Source organism: Mesocricetus auratus, unplaced genomic scaffold, assembly GCF_017639785.1.
Source record: "Mesocricetus auratus isolate SY011 unplaced genomic scaffold, BCM_Maur_2.0 Super-Scaffold_100015, whole genome shotgun sequence".
NCBI lineage: Eukaryota > Metazoa > Chordata > Mammalia > Rodentia > Cricetidae > Mesocricetus > Mesocricetus auratus.
Genome location: NW_024429198.1, coordinates 61,011,453 through 61,028,005, shown reverse-complemented (window position 1 = coordinate 61,028,005; position 16,553 = coordinate 61,011,453).

Below are 16,553 nucleotides of genomic sequence, written 5' to 3'. Positions count from 1 at the left end.
CATTGGCTTTTAGTTTGCTTTTATAGTATGTTTCCTCATGCTTATCAAGAGGGAATTGGGCTCTGTGCTCTTTAACAATTTGGTTCTTTGTGTTTTGGATTGAGGGTAGGGGATACATTGTAATGTACTTATGCTCAATCAATATTTATTGTTTATACAATATGCTAATTTATGGGATAGTTGCAAGTAAACTGTAGATTGCTAAAATCCATCCCAAGTTCTTGTACGTAAGAAACTGGGTGAGATTAAGGGAAGGTTAGGCTACCCGCACAATTTAGGGTGTCTTTATGATGATACTGATACACATTCTTCCGTTTTTTCCTTCTGCAGCCACACGCGCTCAACTGAAGCTTTATAGGCAACGTGTAGCGTACATATCATCCTAGACGGCACGCAACTTCATGAAAGGGTTACGGCTGCAGAGAGTAAATTTTGAAGAACTATTTGCTACAGCACTAGTTGTTTTGAATGCTAGACGCAGCCTTCTCGTTTGCCTTCCAGCAGGACTAGTCTACTCAGAGTCTTCCAGACCACAGCTGCTTCACAGGACCATCATCTCTCGTGAGTGCAGAGGCCCGGCCGGATGCACCGTTGGAGATTTTCTTGCGCGCTTTTTCAGTGCTCTGCTACAGCTTTTTCATGAACTGAAAGCTCCCTAAAGAAATGCCCAGCCATGGGAGCTAGAGAAACGGATAAACAAAAGGGGAATACACAGTTTTATTGTAACCAGATGACTCAGAATCTCCAATAATTAGGTAAGTACAAGCCCAGTTCTTTGAATCAGCCGCCCCGGAACAAGATTGTCTAGTGAAAAAATAAAGGGGGGGTGTCCCTGTATTAAGGAGGGAAGCAAATCACCATGGAATTAACTTTCCCTTGATACCCAAGTGCTTAATGATAGCAACATGCTCACTAAAATACATTGCTCGGATACTGCAGAACAGCACACAACGAACTTTTAGACCTTTTTAGGTGAAAAAAAAAGTTCAGGCATAGTCTAATATTACCTCTGAGGCAACCAATGTGTAAATGATGCTGTTAAAAAAAAGATTCCAGGGAGTGACACGACTTACAAGTCAATAATTTCTGTCATTAGCGTCTGTTCAGACACGCTTCTTGAATTGACCACTAGTCATCACTTCTTGGATTTCACCCTGGACTCAGCAACTGAGCAAGGCTCATATGAACTCACCAAAGCAGCAAAGGCAGGGCTGATGTGGGTCAGCAGTTAAGTTCTCTGCGTACACATTATACCTTTCAGCCGTGTGCCTTCTCTTAGGGCTCTTTTCTTTCTGTCGGATTGCTTTGTTAAACTTGGATGTGTTGTGCTTGCTTTCTGTTATTATATCTTTGCTACCTTTGGTGGTTATCTCTTAGAATACTGTTCTTTTCTCATGAGAAACAGTAGGGGAGCAGATTTGGATGGGAGGGGAGATGGGGAGGAACTGGGAGGAGTAGAAGGATGGGAAACCATAATCAGGATATAATGCATGATAAAATAATCTATTTCCAATAAAAGGAAAAAATAAGTTATAATTTCAAAAGGAAAGTAACAAATGTACATACCAACCTTCCTGCTCCCCCATGCCTTCTTCTCCCTTCCTCTTCTCCCACTCTCTTTTTCTTGGTTCCCTCTCCCCTCCCCCGATGTTCCCAGTCTGCTCAGGAACTGCTCATTCCACTTCTCTGGGGTATCATGCATCTCTCTTGGGAACCTCCTTGTTTCTCAGACTCACTTGCACTGGGATTGTAGACTGACACTGCTCCGATCCATATCTAAAGTCCATATATGAGAGAGTACATACCATGTTTGTCTTTTTGTGTCTGGGTTACCTCACTCCGGATGGTTTCCTCTAGTGCCATCCATTTGCCTGCAATTTTCAAGATTCCATTGTTTTTTTCCGATGAGTAGTACTCCATTGTGTAAATGTACCACATTTTCTCTATCCACTCTTCAGTTGAGGGGCATCTAGGTTGCTTCCAGGATCTAGCTATTACATACAATGCTGCTATGAACATAGTGGAACAGACATCCTTGTTGTATGAATGTGCATCTTTTGGGTATATGCCTAAAAGTGGAATTGCTGGGGCTTGTGATAACCAAAATTTTATCTGAAGAGAAAATTTCTTTGAATAATGATCAGACATATTCATTATATGTATTCATGTCTCTTTTCTTCCCAGCTAGTGGAACCAGGCCTAATTTTGTTAAACAAAGACATTAGTGATAAATGTAGCTGGAACATAAAATACTGAATTTAAGTTACTGATATTTAAATGAATCAGTAACTTAAATTTTAGAATTTCATGGCAATTTCTCTCAAGAAGTATTTTTATTGTCTCTCTTAAAGAGACAAAGATATGATAATAAAGTCTAAGAGGATTGTTATGCTGAAGGGAGGAGACTTGGGAGTTTACTTAGTGAAATCTTTGTGAATGTTTTTCCTGTATTACATCACCTTTGATAATTATTACTTGACACTCTTGCAATGATAGAAAAACATGCTTTTGGATAGGTCTAAGCCAGTTGCTGTCAAACCCTGTGTCACACGCTACCTTTGTGAGTGGAGTGTCAGAGCCTGAATGGTGCTAACTGTTCAGAGCAAATCCCTTCACTAACATAGAGGGAGTGTTTGTTACTAAGATGTGTAGGTAAGACATCCAACCTCCCAAGGTAAGAGATAACAGATACTGACATTGTCAGCCCAGTGGGGGGCATACCTGAGGGTCGCTGACTACCTGGGAAGACTGAGGGAAGATGGAAACAGTGGGAATTTTCCTTGACTTCAGAGTTTGGGATGTTGTCTAATTGAGATGGTTAATGTCAGAGATCTTAAATCCAACTCGTCTATAGCTGATCCTATATACAACAAACTGTAAATATGCCTGAATCTCAGAAACTGTTTGATTTTCATGAAATTGGAATTAAAGTATAGTTGGATACATGGCCTAAAAACCACGAAGTTACAAAATAAAGGAAACAAAAAGAAATAAAAGCCAGTATATAAAAGAATTCTGTTTTTTATTTTATTTATTTATATAGAAAATTACATATCTGTCTCCCCATTCCCTCACCTTCCCATCCTCCCATGCTTCCCACCGACCCCCCAATGTACCCATAACCCACTCCCCAGGGATAGTGAGACCCTCCACGGGGGATCATTAAAGTCCATCACATCATTTGGGGGAGGGCCCAGGCACTCTTTTCGGTATCTGGGCTGCAATAGTATCCCTCCATTGGGAATGGGCTCCCAAGTCCATCTGTGACCTAGGAGTAAACCCTGGCTCCACTGTTACAGGTTCCATAGACTGTCTTGGCCTCCTAGCTGAAACCCACATTCAGCGGGCTTGGTTTGTTCCAATGCTGGTTTCCTCGCTTTACAACTAGGGTCTGCGTGCTCTCATTATGTCAGGTCAACTGTTTCTGTGGGTATCTTCTTCACCAAACCTCATCCCCCTTTAAGTGCCAGCGTGTCCAGGGTTGTGTGGATCTCGTGCATGTGGTCACAGTCACTGTGGGTTCATGTATACAATAGCTCTCTCCCGTGGGAAGCCACACACAATATTATGGTCAGAGACCACAAGCATGAACTGGAAATTTTCCTGTTGGACATGAGATTTCAAATGCACATCAAGACTTCATTGGATATGTGATGGGGGAGGTCCTTCTTTGTGTATGCTGTCTTATTGGTTGATTAAATAAAGCACTGTTGGCCAATAGTGAAGAAAGATAGCTGGGACTAGGATTCGAGGAGGATTCTGGGAAACAGAGGCACAGTCAGTCATGATGTAGGACGTCAGAGGAGTAAGAGGTCCAGACCCTTTCTCTGGTACCAGGTGGAAATACTCAGATTAGCAGTTTTGGGTTAATAATTAAATCAGAGCCAGCCGATAGGAAACCAAGCAAATGGACAACGGCTTCATAATTAACATAGTGTCTTGTGTGTTACTTGGGGGCTGAGACAGTTTCGGACCCAGACGACTGGCAGGAAGAGTTAACGTTACAGATATGACTGTTTTAGTGTGCACACGTGTGTGTGTGTGTGTGTGTGTGTGTGTGTCTGTGTGAGCGTGCATGAGTGTGTGTGTTTGCCTATGCAAAACTTTAGCAGTTGTTTCTTAGTAGCTATATATCTTCATAGATTTTTCACTTTCATGGTTATTTTTATTCCAATTTTTATTCTACTGTGAATGGGACTGCTTTCATGATTTTCTCTAATCTGTTGCTTACTGGTATAGAGAACAGCTCCTGTGATTTTTTTTTAATACTGGTTTTTTATCTTACTATTTTTCTAAAAGTGTCTACCAGAATCATGAGTTGTTTAGTGTAATCTTTAAGGTCTTTTACAGATAGGATCAGATAATTAGTAGAGGGCAATAATTATTTTCAATTTACATCACTTTTCTTTCTGTTGCTCTGATGTCCATCTCAGAATTCGACCACTATGTTGAATAAAGTGCAGAAGGTGGACATCTTGTCTCATTACTGAGTTGTGAAAATGGTTTCACTTTTTTCCACACTCAGAAAAGTGATTTCCTTTCCTACTTAGTCTTCTAAGTCATCCTGGCACATTCTTGATCCTTACACCCATAGTTCTACACAAGATGATTTATGCCCTCACTAATACGAATACACAGTTTTCCACAGGGCTATAACTCAACTGTTTTATTTTAGAGTTTTTAAATATAATTTCATGGTCTCTCACTTGGTTTCAAAACTTCTGGATCAGCCCAGCTGGCTGGCCAGCAAACCCCAGGGATCTACCTGTCTCTATTTCCCCATTGCTGGGATTATAAATGACTGTCACACCCAGCTTTTAATATAGTTTCTGGGGATTGAACTCAAATCCTCATGGTTATTTGACAAGCACTTTACTAACCAAACTACCCAGCCCCTAAACAAGACTTTTGAGTCTGTTTCCCAATGTTAATTTTTTTCATGTAAAATTGCAGTAGCTCTAATTGGATAAATCACCCTCTTTTACCTAATAGCATTTTGGAGGCAATCAGAACTTCAAAGGGATCTTCTTTCGTCATGGATGAAAGGGGCAGAAATATCATGGGGAATATGATGAATCTAAGAACATGTTTCCTGCATATTAAATAAAAACTCCATGATCAAATTCCACTTTCAAAATGTGGCTATCACAGTGGGAATTTGTGCAAATTAATTTAATGGAGGGCATCTTGTCATGCGATAGAAAGGTTTCCAAAAAGTACTTGCTTGTTCAGAACAAAAATGGATCCTCTCTGGCATTTCTGAGGAATAACATATTTAGTTCTTTCTAGCATCAAGGACTTAAATCAATTTTCTATTTTTTATGACAAAGATTCATCTTTTCAGGTCTTCTGCCAGAATTCTTTGGGGATAAATATGTGGGTAATATTTTAAATAAGTTCACTCCATTGCAATTATGTCATTGTTCTTGTCTTTTCTTAAGTCATGTTGGGATTAATGAATATTTCATGAACAGCTGTAGCTACAATTATCTATAGTTCATGGACTATGTATAAAGTAAAGAGTATAGCAATCTGTGATTCTTTTAACCTCTTCATAAAACTTGTATTAAGTAGGTGGATTGGAGACTTCATGTTTCGTTTCTTGTAAAATCAGAGTCTCATCAATTCCCCTGAGATCCCAGGGGTCATATATGAGAATGAGTTCTTCAACCTTAGTTCCAAAGAACAGAACTGATGTGTCTCATATATTCTACTCATGCACACTCACGTACTGCAGAGTTCTGCGCACCTTCCCATCCTGCTGTCTTTCTGCCTATTTTTTCCCCCCTAGTAATCTCCAGGGTAGGGAGAGTTCAACAGTACCACAAGCCTATGCGCCGTCACTGCTGGCAGATAAACCTTGCTGCTCATCGACAGGAGAATAAACACTTCATTCCTGTCACTCTTGGAGTCTTACCGACAAAAGTTTAGGGGGACTTTTAAGAGTGGGTACTTTCTCATGTGAAATCACTCGTGAAATTTGGCTGTGCAACGCAGACCTTGCAATGCAAGAGAAGCAATATACACTGCGTGGTACACGGTGGGCTCAGATTTCATTTCCTCACCTCTCACCCTGTGTGTGCAATTCATTAGGCCCAGGAGGCTTCACACACTGTTCTGGATAAGAGGCGAGCTTGTGTGCTCATCTCCTTTAACTCCCGGAAGTCTTCGGTTTTACTTGTCTTCCCAGGTATTTCGGCAAACTGTAAGTCAAAATAAAACCTTCTTTCTCTGGGCCGCATTTTTTAGGTGTTTCTATTTTTTCTTTCTTTCTTCAAAGCAACAAGAAAAGTAATGAATAGAAAATTGGTACTGAGAAGTAGGGTTGCTGCCGTTTTCTTGACCGTGTAGTCCTTAAGCCCCTGGAAGTGATTTGGGCAAGGTGTGTGGGAGAGTGTGGAACTTTAGGCAAGAAAAGTATTATTGTACTATAAGCTTGGTGTCAAGGGGTCACTCCGTTGTTGACTGCAGGGGATCAGAATGTTGAGAAAACCGTGGACCGTGGCAGCCCGGCTCATAAGGATTTAGAATGAACCTGGATTCTATCAAGAGATGGGTTAGTTGCCATTCATGTTGCATTCCGTTAAAGAATTTGGATGCCTTCTGCACGTCTTCTGAGATTTTAAGTGAAGCTGTATTCATAAATTCACAGCCCATTTGTTGTAAGTTTGGCAAAGGAAATTTCAAGAGAGGATAACTTCTAGGTTGTGCCATTTTTATGCTCACTTGTCTTATGAAGGGCCATAGCGAGACGATCCAAACCAGAGGACAAAGGTAATTTTTAAACTCTGCAACTGGGTGTGGAAAGCAGGTGGTTCAAAGTTGCAGACAATGTGGTCGAAAAGAGAGTTGCAGTTGTCAAAGGGATTACCTGCACTAAGGATAAACCCAGTGTTCTGCATTGGAACAATAGGCAAGGTGCCCACCTATCAAGTTCCAACTTGAAACAAATCCAAGTTCATTTGAAAGGTGAAGGCCTGAACTGAGGATGCAGATGAAGGGATTCTAGCTGGAGAACAACTGCTTTCACAGATCACTCAGGGCGTAGAGGCCATTACAGACAGAGGGACCAGCCTGCAGCTCAAACCGGCCATACAGCTTGGCAGCAATGTCCAAGCACTATATACTGTTTTAACTGGCATGAAAAACGCCAGAGGGATGGAGTCACGGAGGTTTGTGCTAACGTTCCAGTGAGCCAGTGTGATCAGGCAGTGTGTGACGGGGTCAGATTCCTCACGAAGGTGCTCTGAGAAACTTAGGTGAAGCTGTGAGGCTAAAGTCTCAGTTGCAGTGGTAACCCCGGGATGCTGGCGGTAACAGGACTAGGGAATGTCAGCCGTGCAACCCTAAGAAACAAAGTATATCTGGTCCAAGAGAATACAGGTGAGTTAGAGGTGCTCGGGATGGAGGAGGTAACGCTACTCAAGTCACTTAGAGTGCCGACGAATGTATCCTGAGTTTCAGATGGTAAACGTAGAGCTTCAGGGTTTCATGCTTTGCTTGTTAGGTTTCAGCCTTACTTTGGCCCAAGCCTTGCTTGCTATCTTCCTCTGCTGAGAGTGGTAACGTTAATTCCACAACAGTGAGTATTGGAAATTTGTAACTGCTTAACATTTTTGCTTCGTAAGGGCTCACAGTTGTTTCAGGAGGGGCTTTTTTAAATTTTTTTTTATTTTTTTTTATTTTAATTTTAAATAGCTTGTTTTACATGTCAATCCCAGTTCCCTCTCCCTCCCCTCCTCCCGCACTCCCCTTCCACCCTCCCTCCCACCCTATTGCCAAATCCTTCCACATAGGGGATGTCTAGAGTCTATCATTTTACTCTTGGTAGGGTCAAGGCACTCCCCTAAGAGTCCAGGCTGAGAGAGCATCTCTCTTTGTGCTATAGGCACATGAAGACAGATTGTATACCAGGGATAGACATTGATCCACAGCTCAGAGCCCCATAGGTTGTCCAGGCCTTCTCACTGACACTCCCATTTGGGGGGTCCAGATCAGTCCCATTCTGGCCTCCCCACTGTCGGTCTGGGGTCCAAGAGCACTCCCCTGTTCAGATCAGCTGTCTCTGCTGGTTTTGCCAGCCCATTCTTTGCCAATTTGCTCATCATTCCTCTCTGTCACTGGGTTCCTTGGGTTCAGTTCAGTGCTTAGTTGTGTGTTTGCCTCTGCTTCCATCAGTCCCAGGATGAAGGCTCCCGAATAGTTATAGACATCAAGTTCATTATCAGGAATGGGCATTCGAGGTGGTCCTTCCACTATTGCTTAGCTTGCCAATTGATGTTATACCTTTAGATCACTCGAGGTCACTCTGGTGCCTGATCTGTCTTCGATCCTATGATTCCCTCTTCCCCCTATTCTACCCCCACCCCCTCAACTTCCTGTTCCCCCATGACCAACTCCCTTCCTCTTTACCCCCTCTATTCTTCCCAGGTCCCACTACCCCCCCTCGCCCTGTTCCCCATCCATTCAGAGGATCTTGTCTCCATCCTCTTCTCTTGGGTACTATGCATATATGCATATCTTTTAGGTTCTTTCCTGTTTCCCAGACTCTCTATCTGTGGAAGTGCAGACTGGCACTATCCTGATCCATATCTAAAATCCATATATGAGTGAGTACATACCATGTTTGTCTTTTTGCGACTGGGATACCTCACTCAGGATGGTTTCTTCCAGTGCTATCCATTTCCCTGCGAATTTCAAGATTCCATTGTTTTTTTCTGCTGAGTAATACTCCATTGTGTAAATGTACCACATTTTCTCTATCCACTCTTCAGTTGAGGGGCATCTAGGTTGCTTCCAGGTTCTGGCTATTACAAACAATGCTGCTATGAACATAGTGGAGCAGATGCCCTTGTTGTATGAACCTGCCTCATTTGGATAAATGCCTAAAAGTGGAATTGCTGGGTCTAGTGGTAGATTAATTCCCATTTTCCTGAGGAATCTCCATGCTGATCTCCAAAGTGGCTGTACCAGTTGGCACTCCCACCAGCAGTGGAGGAATGTTCCCCTTTCTCCGCATCCTTTCCAGCATAAACTGTCATTAGTGTTTTTGATTCTAGCCATTCTGACAGGAGTAAGATGGTATCTCAGAGTTGTTTTGATTTGCATTTCCCTGATGGCTAAGGATGTTGAGCACTTTCTTAAGTGTCTCTTGGCCATTTTAGCCTCCTCTACTGAGAATTCTCTATTTAGTTCTGTACCCCACCTTTCAAGTGGATCCTTTGGTGTTTTGGAGACTTGTTTCTTGAGTTCTTTGTAAATTTTGGAGATTAGCCCTCTGTCAGATGTAGGGTTAGTGAATGTCTTTTCCCATTCTGTGGCCTGCCTTTTTGTCTTTTTGATTGTGTCCTTTGCCTTACAGAAGCTTTTTAGTTTCAGAAGGTCCCATTTGTTAATTGTTGATCTCAGTGCCTGTGCCACTGGTGTTATGTTTAGGAAGTGGTCTCCTGTACCAACTCGTTGAAGAGTATCTCCCACTTTCTCTTCTAAAAGTTTCAGTGTGGCTGGATGTATGTTGAGATCTTTGATCCATTTGGACTTAAGTTTTGTACAAGGCGATAAACATGGATCTATCTGCAGTCTTCTGCATACCAGTACCCAGTTATGCCAGCACCATTTGTTGAAGATGCTTTCTTTTTCCACTGTACAGTTTTAGCTTCTTTGTCAAAAATCAGGTGTTCATAGGTGTGTGGGTTAAAATTAGGGCTTTCGATTCGGTTCCATTGGTCTACCTGCCTATTTTTGTGCCAATACCAAGCTGTTTTCAGGACTATAGCTCTATAATAGAGCTTGAAGTCAGGTATGGTGATGCCTCCTGAAGTTCCTTTATTGTATAGGGATGTTTTGGCTATCCTGGGCCTTTTGTTTTTCCATATAAAGTTGATTAATGTTCTTTCCAGGTCCTTGAAAAATTGTGATGGAATTTTGATAGGGATTGCATTGAATCTATAGACTGCTTTTGGGAAGATTGCCATTTTTATTATGTTGATCCTACCAATCCAAGAGCATGGGAGATCTTTCCATTTTCTGGTATCTTCTTTGATTTCTTTCTTCAAAGACACAAAGTTCTTGATATACAGGTCTTTCACTTCCTTGGTTAACATTATCCCCAGATATTTGATGCTGTTTTTGGCTATTGTAAAAGGTGATGTTTCTCTGATTTCTTTCTCAGTCACTTCATCATCTGTATATAATAGGGCCACTGATTTTTTTGAGTTTACCTTGTATCCTGCCACATTGCTGAAGGTGTTTATCAGCTCTAGGAGTAACCTTGCGGAGTTTTTTGGGTCACTTATGTAAACTATCATATCATCTGCAAATAATGAAAGTTTGACTTCTTCTTTTCCTATTTGTATCCCCTTTATCTCCTTTTGTTGTCTTATTGCTGTAGCTAGAACTTCAAGTACAATATTGAAGAGATATGGAGAGAGTGGACAGCCTTGTCTTGTTCCTGATTTTAGAGGAATTGCTTTGAGTTTCTCTCCATTTAGTTTGATGTTAGCTGTTGGTTTACTGTATATTGCTTTTATTATATTCAGGTACGTTCAGGAGGGGCTTTGAATGTTGGATTTTAGACAGTCTTGTAAATTTTAAAGACTGGGTTTTTTTTAGAAGTGGACTAAATGCAATTATGAGATGAAAATGAGTTTTTAGGGGGCCTAAGGTAGAATGTTTTGTTTAAAAGATTGTTTTTAGACATCAAGCTATAAGGTGAAGTGTTGTGAAGTCTAATGCTAATTGTCAACTTGACGGGAATTAGAATCACGCTTAGGTATGTTTAACTGAAGGGGAAGACCTACCCAAAATTTGTGAGTTACTTGAGAGAATGGTAGCTACTGATACTTTGGGGGTAAAAGAAGTTGGGGCTTCACTAGCTGAGGGTATTCAAGGGAACATTTTTTTTCAGTCTGGAAGAACCCAACCAATGATGCATTACATCAGTACCATGAGTGAAAGGACAGATAGATAATCATTTCTACCACCAGATGGTGTTTGTCTGCTTCTGTATACTAATTGCTATCAATAATTAAACACAAGCTTCTGATTCATATGCACAAATGCAGTGATTATTAAACATTTAAAAATCATTAGAGCACATTTTATAGGTTCAGCCAAACATAGCATCCTGGCTGATTATGATTAAACATACAGATAGTAAATTGCATACTGATCCATAAATATCAATGCATGCAGAGAAACAATGAGAAGAATGCTTATGGGTAGAGATATTTTAATTTTAGATGAGAATTGGGACAGCTATTAATGCAAAATCATGCAAGACTCCTTGCTACCCCCAGTTGATTTTTACTATACAGGAAGTGTCTTATTATTTCTTTCCTAATAATAAACACTAATTATAGATGTTTTCCAATATTTTGAAGTATATTGGCAACAAAAATAGATAAAATAACAATAAGAATGTCTGAAAAACCCACACAGAACCATATATTAGTTATTTAACTAAAAAAGACCTATAATACAAGAACTTTTCTCATCTGGGCTAATGGTACTCCCTCCAAGAAACCAAAAACCATGTAACAAAACCACCAATAACATACAGGAGAAGGAATCTTTAGTGTTGTTGATCTGGGCTGTCCAAGAGACTCCCAAAACATACAGCAATTCTTTTGCCTTTGGTTACCTACCAGAGACAGAAGGAAAGTCCCTGTTGCTGAAGACATTATGCACTTCAAAAATAAGTCCCAGAGACTCCTGGTCTGGAACTGAGCTGAATGCCTCCTCCATGGGGACTCACTTTCATGGTAACGGAAGGTACCATGCAATCCTCCAAAGGAGGAAGGCAACTAGCAATCCTACCTAGCTACGATCCCTGTAGAACCACACCATTAACTAGCATGCCATGGCAATCTTAAGGATGTGATAATGGCATGCTCACCTTGGTGGTAGTCAATCGCTTTCTCATTGACTTAAGACCTGTTTCACAAGAGGAAAGCTATGCCTGGTACTGGGACTCAGTGCTGGTGATGCCATGGTAATTGGAAGAGCATCTGCAACTAGCAATCTGCTAAACTACCATAATCCTCAGCAACTATCTGTAAATATTTTGCTCCTATCCTCACAGACAAATGTAGTCTTCACCCCTGTTGAAGGAAACTTCTATTCATAGTAGATAGAGATCATTACCATAAGCCTACAGCCAATGAAAATTCGAGTTGTGGATCCAAGTCCCAATGGAATCATCTACAAAGATGTCCCACACCTATGGCTCAGGGAACACTGTGGGAGTGGGAGCAGAAAGACTGTGAGAGACAGAGGACTGGGGAGTTTGCTGTGGGATTGCCTCCTAGCAACATCAGAAGCTACTTAAGGATGATTTGAACAAGGGTGACTGACACCAATGGACTTGCCTCAGTGGATGAGCAGGAGCCTACAAGACCTGAACCCTATACAAAGAGCTCCGGGCAACTGAGGAAAGCTAGGGGTGGGAGAGGTGAGCTTCCTCAGGGAAGACCACACCACCTCTGAAAACATACGCACGAGTAACATTATGTGGATCGAACAATTTGCATTTAGGAATATATATATATAGTCCTAAATGCAAATGTTATTATATGTATAATAACAATTATCAAAAAAGAAGCCATGAATTTGAGGAACAGAAAGGGGTATGTATGAGGGTTTGAAGGGAGGAAAGGGAAAGGAGAAATGCTGCAATTGTATTATAATTTTAAAAAGTAAATTTAAATTACTTGGAAAAATGCCAAAAATTAATTTAGGTTTCCTCAGCAAATTTTTCTTTGGCACACTAAATATACTAATATAAGTTAAAGGTGTTTCTACTATCTTACATGTTTATCTCTAAAAGAGAAATAGTATCAGAGACAGAGAGACATAGATTTCATTCCTCTATTTTAGATACTGTAAAAGTAACTTTGAATTGGGTAAAATGTTACAGCATTGTTTTCTTTCTGAGGAAAGATTACTACTGTATTATAATATGATCTTGAACCAGGACACTTACTAGGCAGGAAATTTGAATTATCATATTGATTTTGAAGAAGAGAGTTATGAGATGTCTGAGACATCCAATGACTCTTAACATTGTGTGATTCGGTTTCGTTACTGCAATACAGCCTTTGGGAGGAAGTTGGAATAGAACAATTGGGAATTGTGATTGCTCATAAGACCTGTAAGTCACATTTGATGATTCATTCAATTCCAGTCATTCCATCTGCATATCCATTGACTGATACAGACACTTGGTGTGGTTCATCGCCCTCCATCAAAGCCATCACATGATGCAACCTACTCAAAGGTCTCTTTTCTGTTATGAGTCATATGTTTAATTGTGCTTGAGGAGCCGATAAATAATGAAAACATTCAGATGTGGAGAAGGTCACTGTTTTATATAAAAATAGATGGACATTTTTATTATTAAATTGCTAACTGCTTTGAATAACTTTGTGTCCCAAATTACTGAATTTATTAGAGACAGAAAGAAATCACAATGGGGGGGTATAAAGAACAGGTAATCCTCTTTTAGAGATTTTTGTCTTCATGGGGCTCCAGAAGCTCAGCAGACTCTCTGAAATGCCACATTTGATTCATCTCCTTTGCTTCTGTTCCTTTAGTTTGTGACCAGATTTCCAGAAACAGACTAGAGGTAAGTACAGTAGTGGAGTAGCATAGCCCTTGGGTTCAAGGGCAAAGGATGCAGAAAATAAATGAGTTGCCATCACAACCTAGCTTCCTCCCTTTCATTGGGCTTCTGCAGTGTGCATTTATCAACCCCTTTATGACTCATTTGCTAAGGGGAAAACAGGGAAGCTGTGCAAGATGAGCCTCTGCTATGGTCATGCTGGCCTTATGATTCCAAGTTGAGGATGTATTTTGAGTGGGAGAGCTTCTTCTGAAGCACTGTGTAAGGACACTCATAGTTCAATGGGGACTTAGGATAAATGAGATAAGGGGTCCATGACGAGGGGCACTTAGGTTATTGATTCTGAACCATGATTTTGGTTTGACCTCCCTCAATGTTTCCTATAATTGTCCAATAACTGAGTTTTGAAAAGGACCCAATAGCTGTCAATAATTCAATGTCTCTACAATAAAGGCAGCCACTTTACCAGATACTCCATTTATTGTACAATCTGCTTAACGCCCAGTGGCAACTAAGTTCTACTGCATATAGTAAATTGTCTCACTACCTTATATGTGTCAAGTAGTATGTGTCCTTTTTCTCTTAGCCTGAAAACAAATGTCCAGTTTTCATCTGGGGATTCATTATCAGACACTTCTAAGGTTGTATTTTGGCATGAAAGCCAATGGAATGTTTCAAAAGCAACAGAAGAAACTGACCTTCATCCTCATCTTCTGGAAGGAATACTTGTTTTTGAGATACTCTTGAATTTTTCTTTTTTTGAAGTTGATCCCTGGCTACAAAATATTCTGACCTAGAAATTTAAGTGTATCTTTGATCATGGGGAACAGCAATTTAGAAGACATATTCATGAAAATTTCAAGGTGGGGCAATCTTTACAGAAGCAGATCTCAGTGTGTTAATGCATTTGAAGTCTGCAGCCACAGCAGCCCGACTTCCTTACAAGGTACCAATTGCTTCTTTGATGGCTTTGCAAATGCAGCAGCTCTTAAGTTCTAAGTGGTTCCTGAAAGAAGCAACTACGGAAAGCCATTATGATACAGTATAGAAGTGAATGAAATTGTAACGGTCCTAGCAGCACTGGGGGTGCGGGGACGGGGGTGGGGTGGGGGTGGTGGAGACAACTTAGAAAGAAAAGTTTGGGTTATGAATACTCTTCCCACTGCATGTGATACACAATTTGGTGAAGTTTTGGGAGACTTAAATACCTGGGGAAAATGTATACAGTGAATACGGAAATTCTGAAGACCTTTTTTCCCCCCCTTCAGTTTTTAAGCCCATGAGGAGAGTAGTCCTGAACCATGGCTATCTGGCATGAGAACACTGGTAAAATCAGGAAGTGGAGGTGGGTTTGTCTTTTCCATCCTCTATTTCAGTTAATTCTTTAACATTAGTCTTGGAAGACAGCAACAAAACGGAAACTTTAGGAAGACTAGAAGACAATGAGAAAAAGCACAGAATATAGATTTTTCTTTCTTTCCCCAGTGGGTCCCGCCCCTCATAGCAATCTAAATCTGGAATGTGGTAACAGAAGCCTGTTTATTAGGTTGACAATGACAAGGATTATCACACATGTTTATGTGTGTTATACTGCGTTCTCCAAAGATGTGTCTTTGTTGCTGCATCTGTTTCAAAGGCTCATGCTGATATTCCCTATTTATCCACAAATAAGAGAAAATCCCAACAGAAGTTTAAAATTATAGGAATGACCATGAGTTTTAGATCCATGAAAAGTGAGTCTAACACAAAGCATAGCTGGAACTTTGTAAACAAGTTAACTTTAAACTACGAGGAAGGGCAAAGGGGATAGAATGACTGATTAAAAAAGACAAACAAACAAACAAACAAACCCCATCATTGTTCAAAGACAATTACCAGTTCTAAAACTTAATGCAAAATTGTAGCACAGTGTAGTATTAGCAAAGAGTTAGAAACATTGGTCAGTGACACAGAATAGACAGTACAGAATTATGACAGTGAAAGTCTAATTTTTTAAATTGTAATAAAGCTTGTCTTATTGTGGTTAGGGGCTGTGTTTTATAAGTACCAACAGGATGATCCAATAAGCAAAACAATAACATATTGTTATATTCCAAAGTTCAAATTTTTTTGCTTGCCTAAACTACCTTCAAGATGAAGCAAAGACATGTTGCTTATTGGTAGGAAACTTACTAGATCAGGCATGCAACAGAGGTTATCAATACACTTATATTTCACTAGAATATAAGAGGAATCTCAAAATTAGTAATAACTAAAATCAACAACCCAATTTCAGTAAATAGTCAAAGGGCTTGTGTGGATATTTATCCCCAAAACTGTAATAAGACTGGCACATAAGCAAATGAAAAAGGATATTCATTACCAGTTATTAACAACTGTAACTTAAAACCTCGAGGTACCACTGTACAACTTACACATGAGAGAGAGAGAGAGAGAGAGAGAGAGAGAGAGAGAGAGAGAGAGAGAGAGAGAAATGTCAAAAATACCGATAGTACCTGCTATTGAGAAAGGAGAACAAATGACCCACTCACACATTACCAATGGGTTTGAAAAACAGTAGTCACTTTGGGAAGTGGTTTGGTTATAGATTATCAATGGCAACTTCAGCTTCTCCGATATTCTATCAGTCTCATCCCTTGCTACTTAGTTGAGGGAAATAAAAATATTTATGCAAAGTCTTAGACATGATTGTTCCAGGGATTTCGTTCATTTCCAACACATCTTCCTCCTAGCTTCATGTCTTTTTTTTTTGTCCCATACACTTGGTAATCCACTGAGTCAAATTGGTGTTTCCCATGTGTTCATGGGTATGGGGCCATCTACTGTGGCACGTACTGTCAACATTTTTATCAAAAGCAAATAAGTCTTGAACTGGGACTGAAGTTCAAGTTTTCATTGCCCTCAGGATGCCCTGCTCCTTTCCCAAGATCAT